This window comes from Vicugna pacos, chromosome 21, assembly GCF_048564905.1.
Source record: "Vicugna pacos chromosome 21, VicPac4, whole genome shotgun sequence".
NCBI lineage: Eukaryota > Metazoa > Chordata > Mammalia > Artiodactyla > Camelidae > Vicugna > Vicugna pacos.
In genome coordinates, this window is record NC_133007.1 from 17,233,945 (window position 1) to 17,251,728 (window position 17,784).

The 17,784-nt window shown below is 41.9% G+C and overlaps 2 long non-coding RNA genes across 6 annotated transcripts; one reads left to right on the forward strand and one right to left on the reverse strand.

The window, feature by feature from the left end:
- Positions 1–5,818: 5,818 nt before the first annotated feature.
- Positions 5,819–13,393, reverse strand: LOC140688049 (uncharacterized). Of its 5 annotated transcripts, none has more exons than XR_012062739.1 (6): positions 13,277–13,386; positions 12,842–13,019; positions 11,864–11,988; positions 11,253–11,375; positions 6,571–6,628; positions 5,819–6,126 (listed from the first exon to the last, which is right to left on the reverse strand). It is a non-coding gene; the product is annotated as an uncharacterized lncRNA (long non-coding RNA). The 5 variants fall into 5 exon arrangements; XR_012062742.1 differs by lacking the exon at positions 5,819–6,126 and adding an exon at positions 11,662–11,743 and having other exon boundaries at positions 6,536–6,628; positions 13,277–13,393; XR_012062741.1 differs by lacking the exon at positions 5,819–6,126 and adding an exon at positions 6,760–6,864 and having other exon boundaries at positions 6,536–6,628; positions 13,277–13,390.
- A 392-nt stretch (positions 13,394–13,785) lies between these two features.
- On the forward strand, positions 13,786–15,785 carry LOC140688050 (uncharacterized). Its single transcript, XR_012062743.1, has 2 exons — positions 13,786–14,909; positions 15,619–15,785. It is a non-coding gene; the product is annotated as an uncharacterized lncRNA (long non-coding RNA).
- The last annotated feature ends 1,999 nt before the right edge of the window (positions 15,786–17,784 follow it).

Consider the following 17,784-nt stretch of genomic DNA (forward strand, 5'->3'; position numbering starts at 1 on the left):
CCTGGGTATCTTGTTCAAAAGGCAGATTCAGGTGGTCTTGTTGGGACCTGAGATCTTGCATTTCTAACAGGCTTCTCCCTGGTCATGCTGATGCTGCCAGGTTTTGAAAGGTCCAGAGTAGCAAGGGAATAGAGCCAGTCCTTGAGTTGTCCTTTGACCTAAGTGGCCATCTTTGAAACTCCTACCGATCTGTTTGCATCCTACTTTCATGGTGTTTGTCCCCAAATAATTCTTCCTTTTTCCCTAAACCACATGTCCATATTCACAGAAGCAAGGAGAAAGGAGATTGTGTAGGGAAAAGCTTATATGTATAAAATACATGATGTAAAATAAATATACATAAAATATGTATATGTATACATAAAATATGAATATATGTACATATAAAATAATGTACATATACATGAAATATACACATTGAATGACAGGATATGAAAAATGCTTTAAAAATCTAAATGTTTGGCATCAATTTAAAAGCCAAAAATGATGAAATATTTGATTTTCTGAAATCCAATTTCCTCTATGGACAAACTCTCTAGAAGACAGCAGAGACTCACGACTCATCTTGAATATATTAACCCTGTCATCACTAAGATGGATTTATATTAGGTTACCTCCTCAATGACAATTTACATACAGTCATGTGATCAAAAGAATTTGGTGAACATGTGTCTGAATTCCTTCAGACTGTAAACAACCATGCCTTTTCATCTTTATCTCCTTAACACTAAGCACATCCTAGGTGCTCAAATATTTGTTGGGGAAAAAAAACGTCTTTGGCATTCAAAAACATGAACTCTCATCATGTTATATTATGCATGAGTGATAAGACAAACTTCATCTGCAAAGGTTCACAATTGTGCCCTCCCTACCCAGAAAAAGAGGTGGAAAGAGTAAGTCATGTGGGCAGATTATCAGATTAAAAAATCTATCAGCCTATCTATCTATCTATCTATCTATCTATCTATCTACCTACCTACCTACCTATCCATCTACCTATCCATCTCTCTATCCCTCTCTCTCTCTACTTTAGACTACTTTCATTTTTAAATTTACATGAATAAAATGAAATAAAACAAAAAATTCTGCCCCTCACTTGCACTGGCCACATTTCAGGTACTCATTTCGTGAACTCATATATGGTTCGTGGCTATCCTACTGAACCTACTGTACAAGGTCAGCTTCCTGCCCATGATGTAAAAGTCCTTCCCATGCTGCCTCCTGCCTGCCCATCCTGTCTTCTTCCACCCATCCCTCCCGCCCCAGCACAGGCACCTATTCCTCTGGCCACACTGAACCACTTGCTTGTCCCCAAAACAGACCCTGCTCTTACCCGCTTCACACTTTTGCACACACTGATTGGTCTGCATGAAAACCTCTGTCTCTCCCCTGTGCCAGGAAAGGTCACTTATGTTGTTGAATATTAAACCCCAATGCTTGCCTCCTCTGTGAAGACTTATCAGACCCTCCAGGCTGAGTCAGTCATGCTCACCGCTGAGCTTCTGTGGTGCTTTAATGCCTCTATTTGAGCAAACCATATTTTCTGCATCAAAGATTGCAACACATGATTTGACACATCCACTGACAACTAGGCAGATTATTTGAAAATCAAGGATAAACGGTTTTGGTGATTATAGTGTTTATCATGTTATACTGAAGTTGTGTTTGTACATGCCTGGGTGGTGAGCTCTTCAAGGACACAGACTGTTCCTCTTCACCTTTGGATGCCCAGTTCTCGTTTAGTGCTGCCGACTGTTGGCTGCTTTATCACTTATTAAACTGGACATATCTCTCTCCTGGGATACAGCAAGTACTCATAGGAGAGGAAGCATACAGACCAGTTAGTTACACATAGTGTTGTTCTTCCCCTTAACCTTCACTGCATTTTGCTTAATCAAAGCACTCTTAGAACGTCTGTTCCTATTCAAGGTATACATAATTAATGACAATGAAGATTGTTACCAATTGTACAGGGATTTGCATTTTCACAGGCTTCAAAGACTCAAACTAAAAAGATGAAACATAAGGACAGAAGGAGAGGCATCTTCCAACTAGAGGCTGATCAGGGAAGTTTCCTGGAGTCTTTAACAGCAGACCTCAGATAGGTATTGCTGGACTGCAGATTCAGTCATTTAAAAAATATACCATAGTATAGCGACTTTTGAAGTTTGGTGGTTTCTTACAAAACTAAACAGTCTGATCACACATTCCAGCAATCACATTCGTTGGTATTTACCAAAAGGAGCTGAAAATTTACACACACACAAGAATCTGCACATGGATGTTTGGAGCAGCTTTATTCATAATTGCCAAAACTGGGAGGCAAGCAGGATGCCCATCAGCAGGTGAATGGATAAATAAACTGTGGCACATCCATACAAATGGAATATTACTCAGCACTAAAAAGAAGTGAGCTATCAAGCCATGAAAAGACATGGAGGGATATTAAGTGCATGTTACTAAGTGAATGAAGGCAATCTGAAAAAACAACATCCTGAATGATCCCAAACACATAACATTCGGGAAAAGACAAAACTGTGGAAACAGTAAAAAGATCCGTGGTTGTCAGGGGTTAAGGGGTAGGGAGGGGTGAACAGGCAGAGCACAGAGGTTTTTTATGGCAGTGAAATTATTCTATATGATACTATAATGATGGATGCATATCCTTTATGTATTTGTCAAAATCTATAGAACATACACCAAGAATGAACCCTAATGTAAACAATGGACGTTGGGTACCAGAAACGAGTCACTGTAAGTTCTTAGATCGGAACAAATGCACTAGTCTAATGCAAGATGTTGACAGTGGCAGAGGTAATGTATGTACAGGGACAAAGGGTATACGAGAATTCTCTGTATCTTCTGCTTAATTTTGCTATCAGCTAAAACTGCTCTAAGAAATAAAGTCTGTTTAAAAAAAAAAACTGGAGAACGAGGAAATTTCTGTGCATGAGCTTCTGTGGTGCTTGAGGGAAAAGCAGCCTTCTACACTCTCCGAGGCTCAGAGGGCTCCCTGAATCTTCTGTCGGGTGAGGTAGGTACTCACTGCACTGACCACCCCTTCCCCTGCACTAACGTGCTCATCTCCTGTTTAGGCTTCCAGCCCCTTAAGGGCAGGAGCTGTCTTTGATTCAGTGTTGCATCCCCACGGCCTGGTATCTGTGGGATGCTTAAAGCACATGTGCTCATTCAGCGAACCAGAGCGTGGGCAGCTACGGAGCTGCCCTGAAACGGGCCTGACCGAAGCTGTAGCTCTGGACACCTCACAGCACAGTCCTCTGGGAAAGGAGCGGTACCTTGTCCTGAGAAGATGGGACAATTGCTTCCCAGGTATTGTGCTGAGTTCTGCTTGCGAGGCCATCTGAAAAAGAGAGCTGCTATTTCTGTACATACGTGAAAATCTCAGGGAAGATGAAAGCACCAGGTGGGAGTTCTCGATTGAAAGAAACCTCTCGATGAGGCGAACATTCCACCAGCACATAGAGAGCGGAGCAGGATTTGGCTGACCTAGATTCAGGTCCCGATCTTTCACTTACTGACTGTGTGAAGGTGGGCAAGCCTGGGAGGCTGGTTCTTTGCAAACAGAATGAGTAAATCCTTGGGTCAGGTGAGCTCTCCGCTCTTTTCCCATTGTGATTTAATACAGCCCAACAGTAAAGGATGCACTTTAGCTTTCATGGTCTCTGTCTTTGACGACGAAGCAATTTACCAGCTCTCCCTGCTATGTTTCCATTTGTCACTTCGTTAAAAAAAAAAAAGTATTATTGCTTATAATCGTTTTTATTTCATGTACGGTGCTCATACTCTCAGTTTGCCCTCACCCCTACCCAACCCAAGATGAAATGACACTTTATGCCCTCTCCTGCAGGCTGCGTCTTCTGTGTCCCCCTTGTCATTTGAGTGTGGCCAATGGGAAGCACTGGTAGAGATCAGAGAACAGAAGGGAGAGCACATTCCTTCCCTTCTATATCGGTTTCTTACAGCTCTCATAAAAAATTACTACAACCTGTGTGGATTCAAACAGTAGAAATGTATTCCCTCTCACAGTTCTGGAGGCTGGATGTCTGAAGTCAAGGCGTCAAAGGATTAGTTCTTTCTGGAGGCTATTAGGGAGAATGCGTTTCATGCCCCTCTCCTGGCTTCTGGTGACTGCTGGCCATCCTTGGCATTTCTTGGCTTGTAGACACATCACTCCAATCTCTGCCTCCATTTTCACATGGCTCTTTCCCCTGTGTGTTTCTGTGTTTCAAATCTCCTTCTCTGATCTCTTCTAAGGACACCAGTCATTGGCATCCACCCTAAATCCAGAATGATCTCATCTCGAGATCCTTGAAGACATTTGCAAAGACTTTTTCCGAATAAGGTCACATTTTTAGGTATCAAGGATCAGGACTTGAAATATCTTTTGGGGGCCACAGTTTAACTCCTTACACCTGTCCTGATGTCATGCCTTTGGTAAAAGCAGAGACATATGAAGCAGAGATGTTCTGATTCTCCCTGAACACATTATTCCCTCTCTTGTCCCTTTCATCTTAGGAGTGGTAAAGATTTCCCATTATTGGTAGACTCAGAGACCCTATTATAAGGGATTCAGTTATTGGATAGCCTTCTAATCCCCCCCAAAATAGTGTGGGAATAAAATTTATATTTCTGGAAAATAACTGGCAAGAAGTAAAAGTGAGCTTGGATCAGAGCTCATAAGGACGCAAGCCAGGCAGGAAGGTAAAGGGTGAACTTAATGTTTTTTTTCTAAGGAAGAACCATCTTATATTTGGCTCATTTTACCCCAAGTCTTTTGTTAAGAGTTGGTTATTATAGTGTAGCGTGAAAATCAGAAGTTACAATCAATGAAATCAATGAAATGAATATAATCAATGAAAATAAAGACGTTACAAGCTTACAATGCAAGCTAAGGATTCTCTTGAAGTTAGTCATCTCCAAAAGGACTTTTAGGTCAAGTATATCAGAATCATCTGGGATATTTTTTAAAGTACTGCTTTGGTGCCTTCTCCTTGATCTACTAAATTAGAACTCCCACAGACAGGCTCTAGGTAATTTTACACTGAATTCTCAAACCACATGAGATTGATTTGTGAACATTTGGAGTAGAGCAGGTTTGGATTCCCCAAGAAGCACACCCTGCAAGGAGAATTTGAGGACAAGTGCTTTGCTGGAGAGGTGGTCCTAGGAAAACACTGGCAGGGGAGTGGGAAATGAGATGGAGAGAATGGAAGTCAGTAAGAGTGCACTGTCCTTTTTGTAGATTCCACATATGAGTGGTATCATATGGTATTTTTCTTTCTCTTTCTGGTTTACTTCACTGAGTATGATAATCTCCAGTCCACCCATGTTGCTGCAAATGGCATTATTTTATTCTTATTTACTGCTGTGTATACTCTATTGTGTGTGTGTGTATATATATACACTATATATATATATATATATACCACAACACCAGAAATTAACACAGCACTATACTTCAATTAAAAAAAAAAAGAGTGCACTGTCGGGTCTGTTACCATTTCCTGCCATGGGCACTCAGTCCTGATGGGAGATTCTGGGAGACTGTCTAGGAATTCCTGCATCATCCCAATTGAGACATGAGCAATCTAGAGTTTTGACCTCTTGATTCCCTTTGCATTTTTGGTTGAGCTGCTTCCAGGGCATTAACTTTCCAGCACTTCCTGCTTGTCCTCCTTGCTGGGCTGAAGACAAGTCCGCAGGCAGAGTTGTGGATGCTCAGAATCCGCACTTTGTCTCGTAGAAGTGAATGTTAAGGGGATTATAAATGGGGCATTGAATAATATCTGCTAAAGAAATTAGTATCATTAAAGAAAATGACAAAACCAAAAACAGACATTATTTCTAAGTTATCTGTCAGACTAAGCCAGGTTATATACATATCTGAAAGTCTTCCTTCCTTCTTCATCCTTACCATGGCTGAATGGTGGGCAGAGTGTAATTCTCCCACGCTATTGACATTGGGCTGGCCATGGGACTTGCCTTTGTCCAATGGAAAGTTAAAAGATGTGATGGGAGCACAGGCTTTAAATGACTTGCATGGTTTGGCTTGACCTCCTGTGTTCCTGTTCTTTTTACCTAGGTTTCCACTTCGGGGAACTGATCCTACAGAAATACACAGGTACACAAGTAAATTATGCAAAATGATGGTTACTGTAGGATTCACTGCAGAGGCAAAAAAAAAAAAAAAAAGGGAAGGAACCTAATAGAAGAATGGGTAAATAAATTATAGTATATTCTTAGTGTGAAATTTTATGCAGTATGTCTTTACATAGAAACATATGTGAACAATATACAGAATAAGAATAGCAAATTGTGTAACTATATATAATCCCATTTTTGAACAACCAAAATTATAATCGTACATATGCAAAGATGCAGATTTGCATCTTTCTTATATACATATTGGAAAAAAAAACAGAGTAAAAAGTATCTCTGGGCATTGCAGTCAGGGGAAGTAGAGAAAAGGAAACTACAGCTGAGAGTTTTTTAAATGTCATATATGAAACATGTATAAGATGAAAAATTTAATAAGTAAAAGATACAAACGAGTCAGAGCTGCTTTCCTTTTCTTCACGGCATCTCCCATCTCACTGATAACAGTTTCCTGTAATTCATTCCAGAAAAAAGCGTTTTAATGCATATATTCACACAATATATGCATCTATTTATTGGTTCTTGTAAAAATGTTACACAGTACTGCTACTTGTTCTTTTGCTTTTGAGGACACAGACCTACCTTATTCTTCTCACAGAGTCATCCTTATTCCACCACATGGATTTACAGTAAGTTGGTTAACTTGTCCCCTTCTTTTGAAGGATGGATGTTTCCAGCCTTTTGCTACTGCAAAACAAGGCAGCAATAAATCTCCTTGTGCATACATGTTGCTAAACATTTGCAACTATATGTATTGGATGAATTCCTGGTAGAGGGATTACTAGTGAAAGGAGATGGATATTTTAAATTCTGACAGATATTGTCAAATCATCCTCCAGAAAGAATGCACCAATGTCCATTTCCACCAGTGATTTATGAGATTGCTCATTTTCCCCTCAGGCTGGCGGTACTAGATGTCATCAAACATCTCTATCTGCCAATCAGATCAGTAAAAAAAAATCTTATCTCTTTGTCATTGTAGTTTTGGTTATTTGCATTTATTTAATTAAGAGTGAGGCTGTACAATTGTGTCATTTGTTTTCTGGACAATTGTGCACCTTTTTCTGTTAACACTAGTTTCTTTTGACCATTTTCCTCCTGGGTTCGTCATCATTTTTCATCCCGACATAAACTCTCTGATAACTGAGGAAGTTTAACTTTTTATCCTTTGCTTTGCAAATACATTTTTCCAATTTGTCATTAGTCTTTTGACTTGGTTAATGGCATTTTTCCCCCATGCAGCTTTTTGAAATGTTGTATGTTCAAATATATTAATTTTGTTTCTTAATGGCTTTAGGATTTTGTTATTACTTAAAATGGCCTTGCTTATCACAGGTTATAAATTCCTCTGGAACATTAATTTTTTAAATTATTGATGCAGCTGGAATTTATTTTAGCGAAGAGAGGAATGTTTACTTTTCACTTTGTAGACATCTATATTGTTTTGACTTTTCTAAAATGAGCACATGTTTGATTCAGTAATTTGAAGCTTCTAGTGAAGAAAAGTAAGAAGATAAAGCTTAATTACCCACAGGATAAGGCCTGGAGACAGAAAGACCAGGTAAGAGCTATCTTAATAGTCTTGGTCAGGCACGTTCATTCAATACATTGATCACCTATTATTTGTCAGGCCCAGTGCTAGGTCCTGAAGACATAATAAGGGCCTAGACTGAAGGTTTGACACTGGTAATGGGAGAGAGGGGAAGAATTGATGGAAGTGTTTTAGCTCATAGAACGATCACCATGGAAACAGGAGCCTGAATCATCACTATGGAGACACAACGCTTGAAATTATGACTAGAGGGGATACTGTGACTGTTGGTGAGGATTTTGAAAAAGGTAAACAGGGATGTTACAGATGTTTCAAAATGACAGTGTTTCTTGTTCAGCTGAGGTTACTGCCACCCTTTTTCCCAGTGTTCTGTTTCGGGGAGAGAGAGACAAAATAGTTCAAAGCCAACATAGATTAAGACAAGCACAAGCTTTATGTGGCCATTGCTACTTATGAACGCAGCAGCCAGGGAAGAGCCTTTTATCTAACGAGGCTGCTCTCCAGCATGACGTGCGTTACGTGTGAAGTGCCCGGGCGGCCTGGGCCTCTGACTGCCAGGCTGTGTGGCTGTTGGGAGAGACTGCTCACACACTTTTTTTCTCTGCAGCAACACAGACTTCTGCCTAACACTTAAAGACAAAGAGAAACTTATATACAGTTGGGAGTTAGGCTTGGTTTTAAAGGGAAATTTGACCAGGGCTTGAGCTATACTGTTGAGCTATTTGATGACAGCCAATATGTGATAGGCTTGACCTGCTCATCAGTACAGGCAAGGTCAAATTTACCATAAAGTCCAAACAGTAATGCCTTTTGCCTGTCCTCTCCGTCCCTTCACACAGAAACTCTAGCCTCAGTCCCCGGGGCACTGGGACTTTGGGCAGTCTTGGAGTCAGAGGGGTTGACGTAGGTCCCAAGTCAATCTGTGACACCACTGTATTTCTGCCACTACCTGGCTCTGGACGCTGTTCCTTGCTCTGCCTGTGGTCACTGCTCATGCCACAGCTGACCCCTTCCTGAAGTGTCCAGCCACCATGTCAGCCTAGAAGAGGTAATTGCTCCTCTTTTACCAGTCCACCCTTAATCACTTCCCTGACCCCCATAGCACAGCTCAAACCAGGCTGGCACTTTGAACTTGAATTTTTTTTTAATTTCTTAAAATTGAAGTATAGTTGACGGACAATATTAGTTTTAGGTGTACAACATAGTGACTTGACATTTACATACTTCACAAATTGATCACCATGATAGGTCTAGTAACCATCTGTCACCATACAAATTATAATATTATTGACTATATTCCCTATGTTGTACATTACATTCCATGACTTATTTTATAACTAGAGGTTTGCACCTCTTAATACCCATCCCCTGTTTCAGCCAGCCCCTCTCCCCTCTCCCCTCCGGCAGCCACCAGTTTGTTCTCTGTATCTATGAGTCTGTTTCTGCTTCGTTTTGGTTTTGTTTTTTAGATTCCACGGATAAATGAAATCATACAGTGTTTGTCTTTCTCTTGTCTGACTTCTTTTACTTAGCATAATACCCTCTAGGTCCATCCACGTTGTCACAAATGGCAAGATTTTTTATGGCTTGAGTTACATCCATTGTATAAATATACCACATTTTTATTCATCTATCAATGGACACTAGGTTACTTCCATATCTTGGCTATCGTAACTAGTGCTGCAATCAATATAGGGGTGCATATATGTGATATAAGTAATGCTACCCCAGCTTTCTTTTTGTTTCCATTTGCATGAAGTATCTTTTTCCATCCCATTGATTTTAGACTGTATATATGTTTAGAGCTGAAATGAGTCTCCTGTGTACAGCACATACGTCTTGTTTTTCATTCATTCAGCTACCCTATGTCCTTTGAAACATTTAGTCCATTTACATTTGAAATAGTTATTGACGGATACGTACGTACTGCCATTTTGTTGTTTTCTGATTGGTTTTGCTGTTCTCTCTTCCTCCTCTTTCTCTCGTCCCTTGTGATTTGATGATTTTCTTTAGTGTTATGTTTGTATTCCTTTCTATTTCTTGTGTGTCTATTATACGGTTTTGGTTTGTGGTTGAGACTCATATATAACAACCTATGTATTTAGTAGTTTATTTTAAGTTGATGGTTGTTTAAGTCCAAGCACGTTCTAAAAGCTCCATATCTGCTCCTCCCTCACATTTTATGTTTTGACATCATAGTTTACATTTTTGTGTATCACTCAGATATAGGTGATTTTAACTACTTTTGTACATTGTAATCACCTGCGGGCTTTGAAAACTGATCCCCTGGGCTCCATTCCCCAGACATTCTGATTTAATCAGTCTGGAGTGTGGCCTGGATGTGGAGTTATTTTAAATTTCCCCAGGTGACTCTAACACTGAAGTTGAGAAACTTATCTTGTCAAAGTTACAATGGGGCAAATTAAATAGAAATGATTCTCTGTTAGAGCGCTCAAAGTTCAGTAGTCTTTGGCCATATCAGTTTCCAGAAATGGAGAGTAGACACTCCTCACGTCTTCTCTAGGCTCCCCTGGGATCCCCACAGCAACCAGATAGAATTGATTCCATTGTCCTGGTCTGGCTGATTCCTAGGTAGCCCTAGGATAACACTGGAAACCACTGAAATAGACTAGACATGGCATGGAAACCACTGGAATAAACTAGGCATTAGAATAATTTGTGTGGACATATTAAGTGCCTGGTAAATGCTTATTAACATTATTATCTGATCAGACACTGGCTCTGCTGGGCATCAGAACACACGAGTGTCCTGCTTCCACAGGCACACAGCAGAAAAGGCTGAGGCACCTGCTACTGGCATTCTACAAACACCTGTCATCCCAGCCTCCCAGCAGCACAGCAGGCACTGTGGGGTGTGGGCTGCACAGCAGTGCAGCAGACCTGGTGAAAACGTGACCTCCAGCTGCTGCCCACTTGGTTTTAGACAGGCATTCCCCAGGTTAAAGTCACTGCTATGGAAGCAGCCAAATTTCATGAATCTGATTTACCCAGGCCCTAAACCTCTTAGTACATAAATGTAAATTCATAGGTTCCCAGCAGATCATATTGATGGAGAAGTAGCAAAAAGCACACTTCTGCTATTTCTTATTTGCCTTTTTTTTTTTTTAAGTCCTAAGCCTTAAGCAACCTACTGGAAAACTGTGAGAGTAAAGACAACTGGATCGGGCTCTAACATACAGATACAACTCCACAAAATCCATTTCAAACAATGTAAAAAAATGGCAGGAGTCTTATTTCCATGTGGAAGAAGCCTCAGTGGGACCTGCCTCGTCTTCTTGAACTTGGGTCAACTGTTCAGATATTATTTTCTAGGTTTGGACTCTTTAATACACTTGATAAATGGGGGAGGCAACAAGCCCGGGCATCAGACATCTGTGCTAAGAGAGAGAGAGAAAGACAGAGAGAGAGAGACAGAGAGAGAGAGAAGGGAGGGGAGGGAAGGGGAGAGAAGAGAAAGAAAAAGATCATTCTGTATGAATCTCTTAACCTAGCTGATACGCACCAGATAAGAGGCCAGTATGTTCTGTAGAGGGTGTCTCATAATGTGGACGTCGGGCCTGCATGAGCTCCACCCCCGCAGCGACAGGGTTGCATGGCGCTGTAGTATAATACACAACGCAGACGGCTGAAAGGACAGAATTAGCCACGCTGGTAACAGGGCACCAAGGAGTTTTCACACTTTCTCGGCTTGTCTCAGATGAAATCCTTGAGAAGAGGCGGGCTGAAGCACCCACAACAGAGTGAGCAATGAAACAGGGAAGCTGGGATGAGCTCTGATGGTGATGAGTGCGACTGCCTGGGTTCAAATCCAACTTTACCAGTTCTTAGCTGTGCAACTGAGGGCAAGTTTCTTAGCCCCAATGACTCAGTTTACCTCCCTGCAAAATGAGAGTGATAATAATAGTACCTACCCCGCAGGATTGTGGTGAGGATTAAACGGAGTACCATGGTTATAAGAAGGTACTATATACAAATACAGGTTTCCTCCATTATCTGAAAGTAGAAGGAAACCTTTTGTAAGCTGAAATGGTGTAAAGGGAAAAAGCAATCACCCTAGGATGCATCTTGCTAACACACGTGCAAAACAAATCGAGATAAAGCACAGATGCTCACAGACACAGTTCAAAGTTCAGCGACTTGATGCTGAGATGATGCTGATGCTGAGCGTAGTTCCCAGGGATGGAGTTTGGTGGTGCCACTCTCACTGCCTGGGGAGCGCAGTGCCCCTATAAGGGCTCCTGCAAAACATTCAGAACGTGATTGTTGCTTTTTGCGTAAAGGAGACAATTCCTCTTCCAATTTCTTTCCATTAATGAAAACATGGACTCATGCAAGTCTTTCATAAAAGCCAAGGAGTGTGAAGAGAACTTGTAAAAAGCAGGGGATAACTGTACAAGGTACTGTGATGATAACAGGGTTGCTGTGAGGATTAAATAAAGCTTTACAAAAACATTCCACACACTGTTTGGCCGTTATGAAATGCTCAGTGGAGCTGACTTTGATTATTATGGCAAAGGGGATAAGCACACGGGCTTGGTGTCAGTCAGACCTGGATTTCAGTCTTAACTCTGCCACTTACTGTGTATCTTAGGGCAACCCAACTTTCCTGAGCTTCAGTTTCCTCATCCATGGCATGGGGACAGCAGCAGCTCAAACCTCACTGGGTTATGGCTTGGACTAAAGGAGGTAACGCAGTAGCTCCAGCTGGCTCCTGGTAGGCAGTCGGTCAAGGACAGCCATCATTACTCACTAGGGCCGGATGAGAAGTTGATCTCACAATGGACTTTTCGCTCTATTCTTCTGGGCCCAAGCTCTCCAGATTGGGCAACCTCTGTGGCCCCATATACCCCTGGCTTCACCATGCTGTAAGGTGCCTTTGGTCCTCAGCTCTCAGATTGTCCCCAAATGTGGCAATTCGTCAATTCCTTTCTGTAGGTGACAACCTTGTCCGGAATCTGGCAATGATTTTGAGCCTCTCCCTGCCAGGAACCTTATGATAGCCTAATGCCACAGTCACTGTCCACCAGTCAAGCATGAACACACAAGCAGGCATTGCTCTCCAACATTCTTGGAAGGTCTGAGAATTCTCACCTTTGGACGGCCGAGGTGTGTGAGTCCAGGACTTCCCAGGGCCTCCTTCTAATCTGTAGGAGGAATGCACACGGGGTTAAGTGGCCACCTGAGCCCGGCCAGTGGCCCATCGTAGCACCCAGAGCTGAAACTTGGGGCTGCGATGTCTCAGACTGTCTTCGCAGTCAGCCACTGCATCCTGGAGGAAGGATGAAGGCGCATCACCCCCTGGTGGCGGTAGCGCAGACATCAGGCGGGTGTGGAGGTGCAGCGCGCCAGGAGCCGTTCCCGTTTCTCTAGGGAAGGCGGACTGCTGGCTGCTGGCAGGGACCAGCTCTGAATCTTGCCTTGGTTCTCAAGAGACTGCTGCCGTGGTGCTGTGCCGGTGCTGTGCCAGCACTGCCCTGCTCCGCAGAAAGATCCCTCCGCCCAAAGCTGCCTACCGACCCCACTTACACCTGTTTCCTGCCGGAGGCGGGATTTGAAATCCAAAGGGCGTGCGCGGGGCGCCGGGACCCTGGGCTCTCTCGAGCCGTCCTCGGGACTTGGGTGACAGCACAGAAGGTCCTTTCGTCATACGGGGGACGGCCGCGGCGCTCGCGCGGGCACGCGGGTGCGTCGTTGAACTTGAGGGCGCCCAGGACGCACCTGGTCGCCGCCCGCGCGATTCAGCTTAGGCCAAGGGTGCCAGGACCGATACCAGCAGGCGTGCTGGCCCGCGCGAGAGGCAGTACATCGGTCTCGGCTCCCCAAACCCGCTCGATGTCGCTTTCCGTTCACGGGCCCGCGCGCCACCACTGCTAGGCCTCCTGGGGAGAGGCAGGACCGCGACCCGCTCCGGGATGGCGGATCTGCTTTCCAGGCGCATAAATCATTTGGGGCTGTTCTAGAGCCGCCTTGACCCTGTACACTGGTGGCGCTGAACATAGGCTTCCCAGGCGGAAGACAGCTCCGGCTGCCCGAAGGAGACAGGCACCCAAACTGAATCTGCAAATCCAAGAACCTAAACTACCTCTTTAACAAGAAGTGGTGGAAAATCTGGGACGCAAAATTAGAGGACCCACAATTTGGCCTTTCCTTCATCACGTGATCTTCCTGAGTTTTCTCTGGAATAAAGTAGGCCAGAGGTGGGAGCCATTCTTTGAGTGTCAGGCAAATAGTAACAATGTATCTAGTGCTCACAGATTTGCAAGGAAGGACGGTACTTTTAATCAAGGCGTTACTGATCCACCAACACGAGCCCATCCTGACCCCAGCAAGACAGGCATAGCTTAAGCGTCCAGCAAGTGGATGGGTGGGATGCTCTCTTTGGTACAACTGCAGTCAGTAAATCACCTGCCGGATTTCAACGAACCCTGGCCAAATCTTTTAAAATTCACTTATCAAGTTCTATCCCTGGGGTCAGGCTTCTCAGGGCAACAGCACACAGCAAGACATCTTTCTGGATCAGCACTGTGGCTTTCCCTCCTTCCAGAGGGTGACGTGTGAAGCCTAATCTCTATCTGGCATAGTCTCCCTATGTCATGAGTAACCCCAGAGACAGTGCTTCAGTTTGGAATCACTTCTTGCCCCCAGTGCCAAAGATCTCTGTAATGTCTGACCTCCATCACTACCCAAAAATATGTTTTAGCACCTTGGAAAAGTTCTTATCCACATTCTGAGTTGAGGCCAAAGCTTTCAGCGAAGTTTTCCAAACTTCAGTTCGGCTAGCTGCTTACAGAGGCTTGAAGGAGTTCCTTTTCAACGTATGCAATTTCAGAACTCATGTTTTGAAAAGTTTAAAGAATGGTCCCATAAATACCTCTGCTATTATGCCCAAGACTGACTTCATTCTTAATAGGAGCTCTATCTCATTACAGACTCTCTGTAGCGTTCTTACTACTATCATAGGACCAAGGGGGTCTTGGCTGTCAGGCTCCCAGAGTGAGAAGAGGCAACAGAATGAAAAGCTGCTTCTCAGATTCCCCTCGAGGCACAGAAATATCCTGGGAGATCTGTGAGGCTGTGCCAGTTGTTGGCTGCCTCTTTGTGTCCTCAGAAGCCAATTAGTGGTCCAGCTCTCCTGCATATTCTGCCCTCTGAGCTGAAGGTAAACTCTACCTCTATTCTCAGCTGATTGTCCTAATTCTAAATCTTCTTTTAGTTGCAACAATATTTTTTCTTTTACTCATACTCCTCCAACTGGAGGAAGAAAAATTGCTATAGGGTAATTTTAAGAAGAGATTAAAATGACTAAGCTAATATTTTTAGAGTTATTTACATTTTACGATGTACAAAGTATTGTATGGTTGGCTGGCTTCTAATTATCTTCCATCTATGTTACAGATCATACCTCATCTTTCTATTCCTTAAATGTGTGTTCCTCTATTGTGAGATGAACTCCAGGAAAAATGCTTTAATCAAGTTAATTACAACCACGATAGTACCAAAATGCATTGCAAAAACAATGCTCACTTTTCAATATTCTTGGAGGTTCCTTGGGTGTCTTTTATTCACGAGAATCCCTAGATGCCTTCCATTTCTCAGAGTCCTAAACTTACCTCCAAGAGCTTCCAAGAAAGAGAAAGAGAATCTATAGCTAACTCCCTGTAGTACTGTTATGGACTGAATATTTGCATCCCCCACTCTTGCAAAATTCGTATGTTGAAGCCCTAACCGTCAGTGTGGCTCTATTTGGAGACGGGGTCTCTAAGAAAGTAATTAAGATTAAATCAGGTCATAAGGGTGAAGCCCTGATCCAACAGACTGGTGTCCTTAGAAGCAGAGACACCAGAGTGCTATCTTTCTCTCATTCTCAGTCCCTCTCTCCCCGCACACCGAGGAGAGGCTATGTGAGAACACAGAGAGATGGTGGCCGCATACAAGCCAGGTGAGAACCCTCATCAGAATCTCAAACTTGCTGGCACCTTAATCATGGACTTTCAGCCTCCAGAACTGTGAGAAAATAAATTTCTGTTGTTTAAACCACCCAGTCTGGGATATTTTGTTATAGCAGCCTGAGTGCCCTAAGCACCTATAAAGCTTCAGAAGGTTTTAAGCTGAGGTGCATGGATAGAACTGTGGTTCAATAAAATTGATTTTAAATGTAATCCTATGAAGTTCATGCATTTAGAAACATTCTGAGAAGAGCTAAAAAAGCCTTCACCAGACTGTCAGTGAGGTCTGTGGCACCAAAAAAAGATTAAGAACCTCCTTACCTTCTTCTGGCAGACGTAAAATAAATATATGTGGTGTCAATGTGACATGCTTCTCCAAGTGTTTTCAACCATAAATTTTACTAGGACCTAGTACCTTCTAGCCTATAACCTTTAACCATAATAAAATCTGTAGATCAATATAGACACAGATGAGGAAGAATATGATACAGAATTTTCTGAAATATTTAATTCTACCAGATAGATATGTTGAGTGTCTTCTACAGTATAACTGTACATGTAGGTACCATATGCATGTACCATATATATCATAGTATACTGCATAATAAGTATTACCAATTACCATGAAGATTGTAAGGGTAATTTCAATAGGGCAACTAAAAATATTATCAATAATATTTTAAAGCTGAACTGTAAGAGTTCTTCCAGTAAAGCAGAGCTGCTGACATCTGAGATGGAAACAGTTCACACATTTGCAGACAGTGCTTTGAGAAAAAGTTAATGAATCAATGCCAATGAGCAGAGGAAGAAAGTCAATCAAATACTTCTGCTGTGTTAGGCACTAGCCAGTGTAAAGAAGAAGTCAGTGATTTATAAATAGGTCTAAAGAAACTAAATATCATATCTGGGAGAAATTATCATCACCATCACCATCACCATCACCCTCCCCAGGGCTGAGACATCTCACAATTCCATCAACATCAAATCCTACTGCCAAAACAACAAACCAGTGCTTTATAAAATACAGAACTGGGGAAGAATTAAGCAAGCAGAGGGCAAGCTTTCATGGTTACGTAAGTAAAATAGCTATGAAAACAGACTTTTGTGGGGAGGGTTCTTTGTATTGTATTTGTACACAATTATATTTATAATTTTTATAATTATATATTGTAAGAAGTTGTATAAAAACAGGCAATATATAAATACTACTATCACCCTTCAACAGTTCAACTTAATGAAATGGCAAAAAGACATGAGAATGTAAATAACAGAAATTCTTATTTCATACTGTCTGTTCCCAATATCCTATTGAGTTGACTTTACTAGTTACGCTCAAACTAGCCTGCAATTGGGAAAGAGAAAATTGCTATAGAATAATAAAAAGCCATATTTAAAAAAACTAGATTAAGCTATATTCAATAACTTGCAGCAATCTATAATGAAAAATAATATGAAAAAGAATATATATGTACAATTGAATCACTGTGCTGTACACCAGAAACTAACACAACATTGTAAATCAACTATATTTCAATTTAAAAAAAACTAGATTAAACTAACATTTGTAGAATTCTTCACATTTTATAAACGACTTTCACACACATTCTCTGAAGTTATTTCATAGTTGTCTATAAGAGGTATGTATTTTACAAGTATTGCTATAACCAAAAGAAGATTTAAAATTAGTTTCTTTAAACTACCAAATTACAAATGGTTTTAGTATTCATTTCTATGAGGTACACTGGTCAGATGTCTGTTTGTCTTTGTTCTATTGTCTAACCCTACAGTTTAAATGAACATTGAATAATTAATTACACTGAAATTAGTGCTAATAGGTATACAAAGTGATGAGAGAGAAAGAATTAGTCAATTGAGCAAGACGTGTAGAGGTATGCACGTTTTCAAGCATGGACTCCAAGAGATGAGTCATTTCCTTAGTGGATAGGTAGTGATAGAAATGGGAAGTGGGGACTGTTTCTGGAAGATATACCCAAACCTCTGTGCCCCTTCCTCTTCCTGTTGAATGGGCCCTTTTATACTTGAACCTGACTGCAAAAAATGTAGGGAGCCACCCACAGGTCTCAAAAC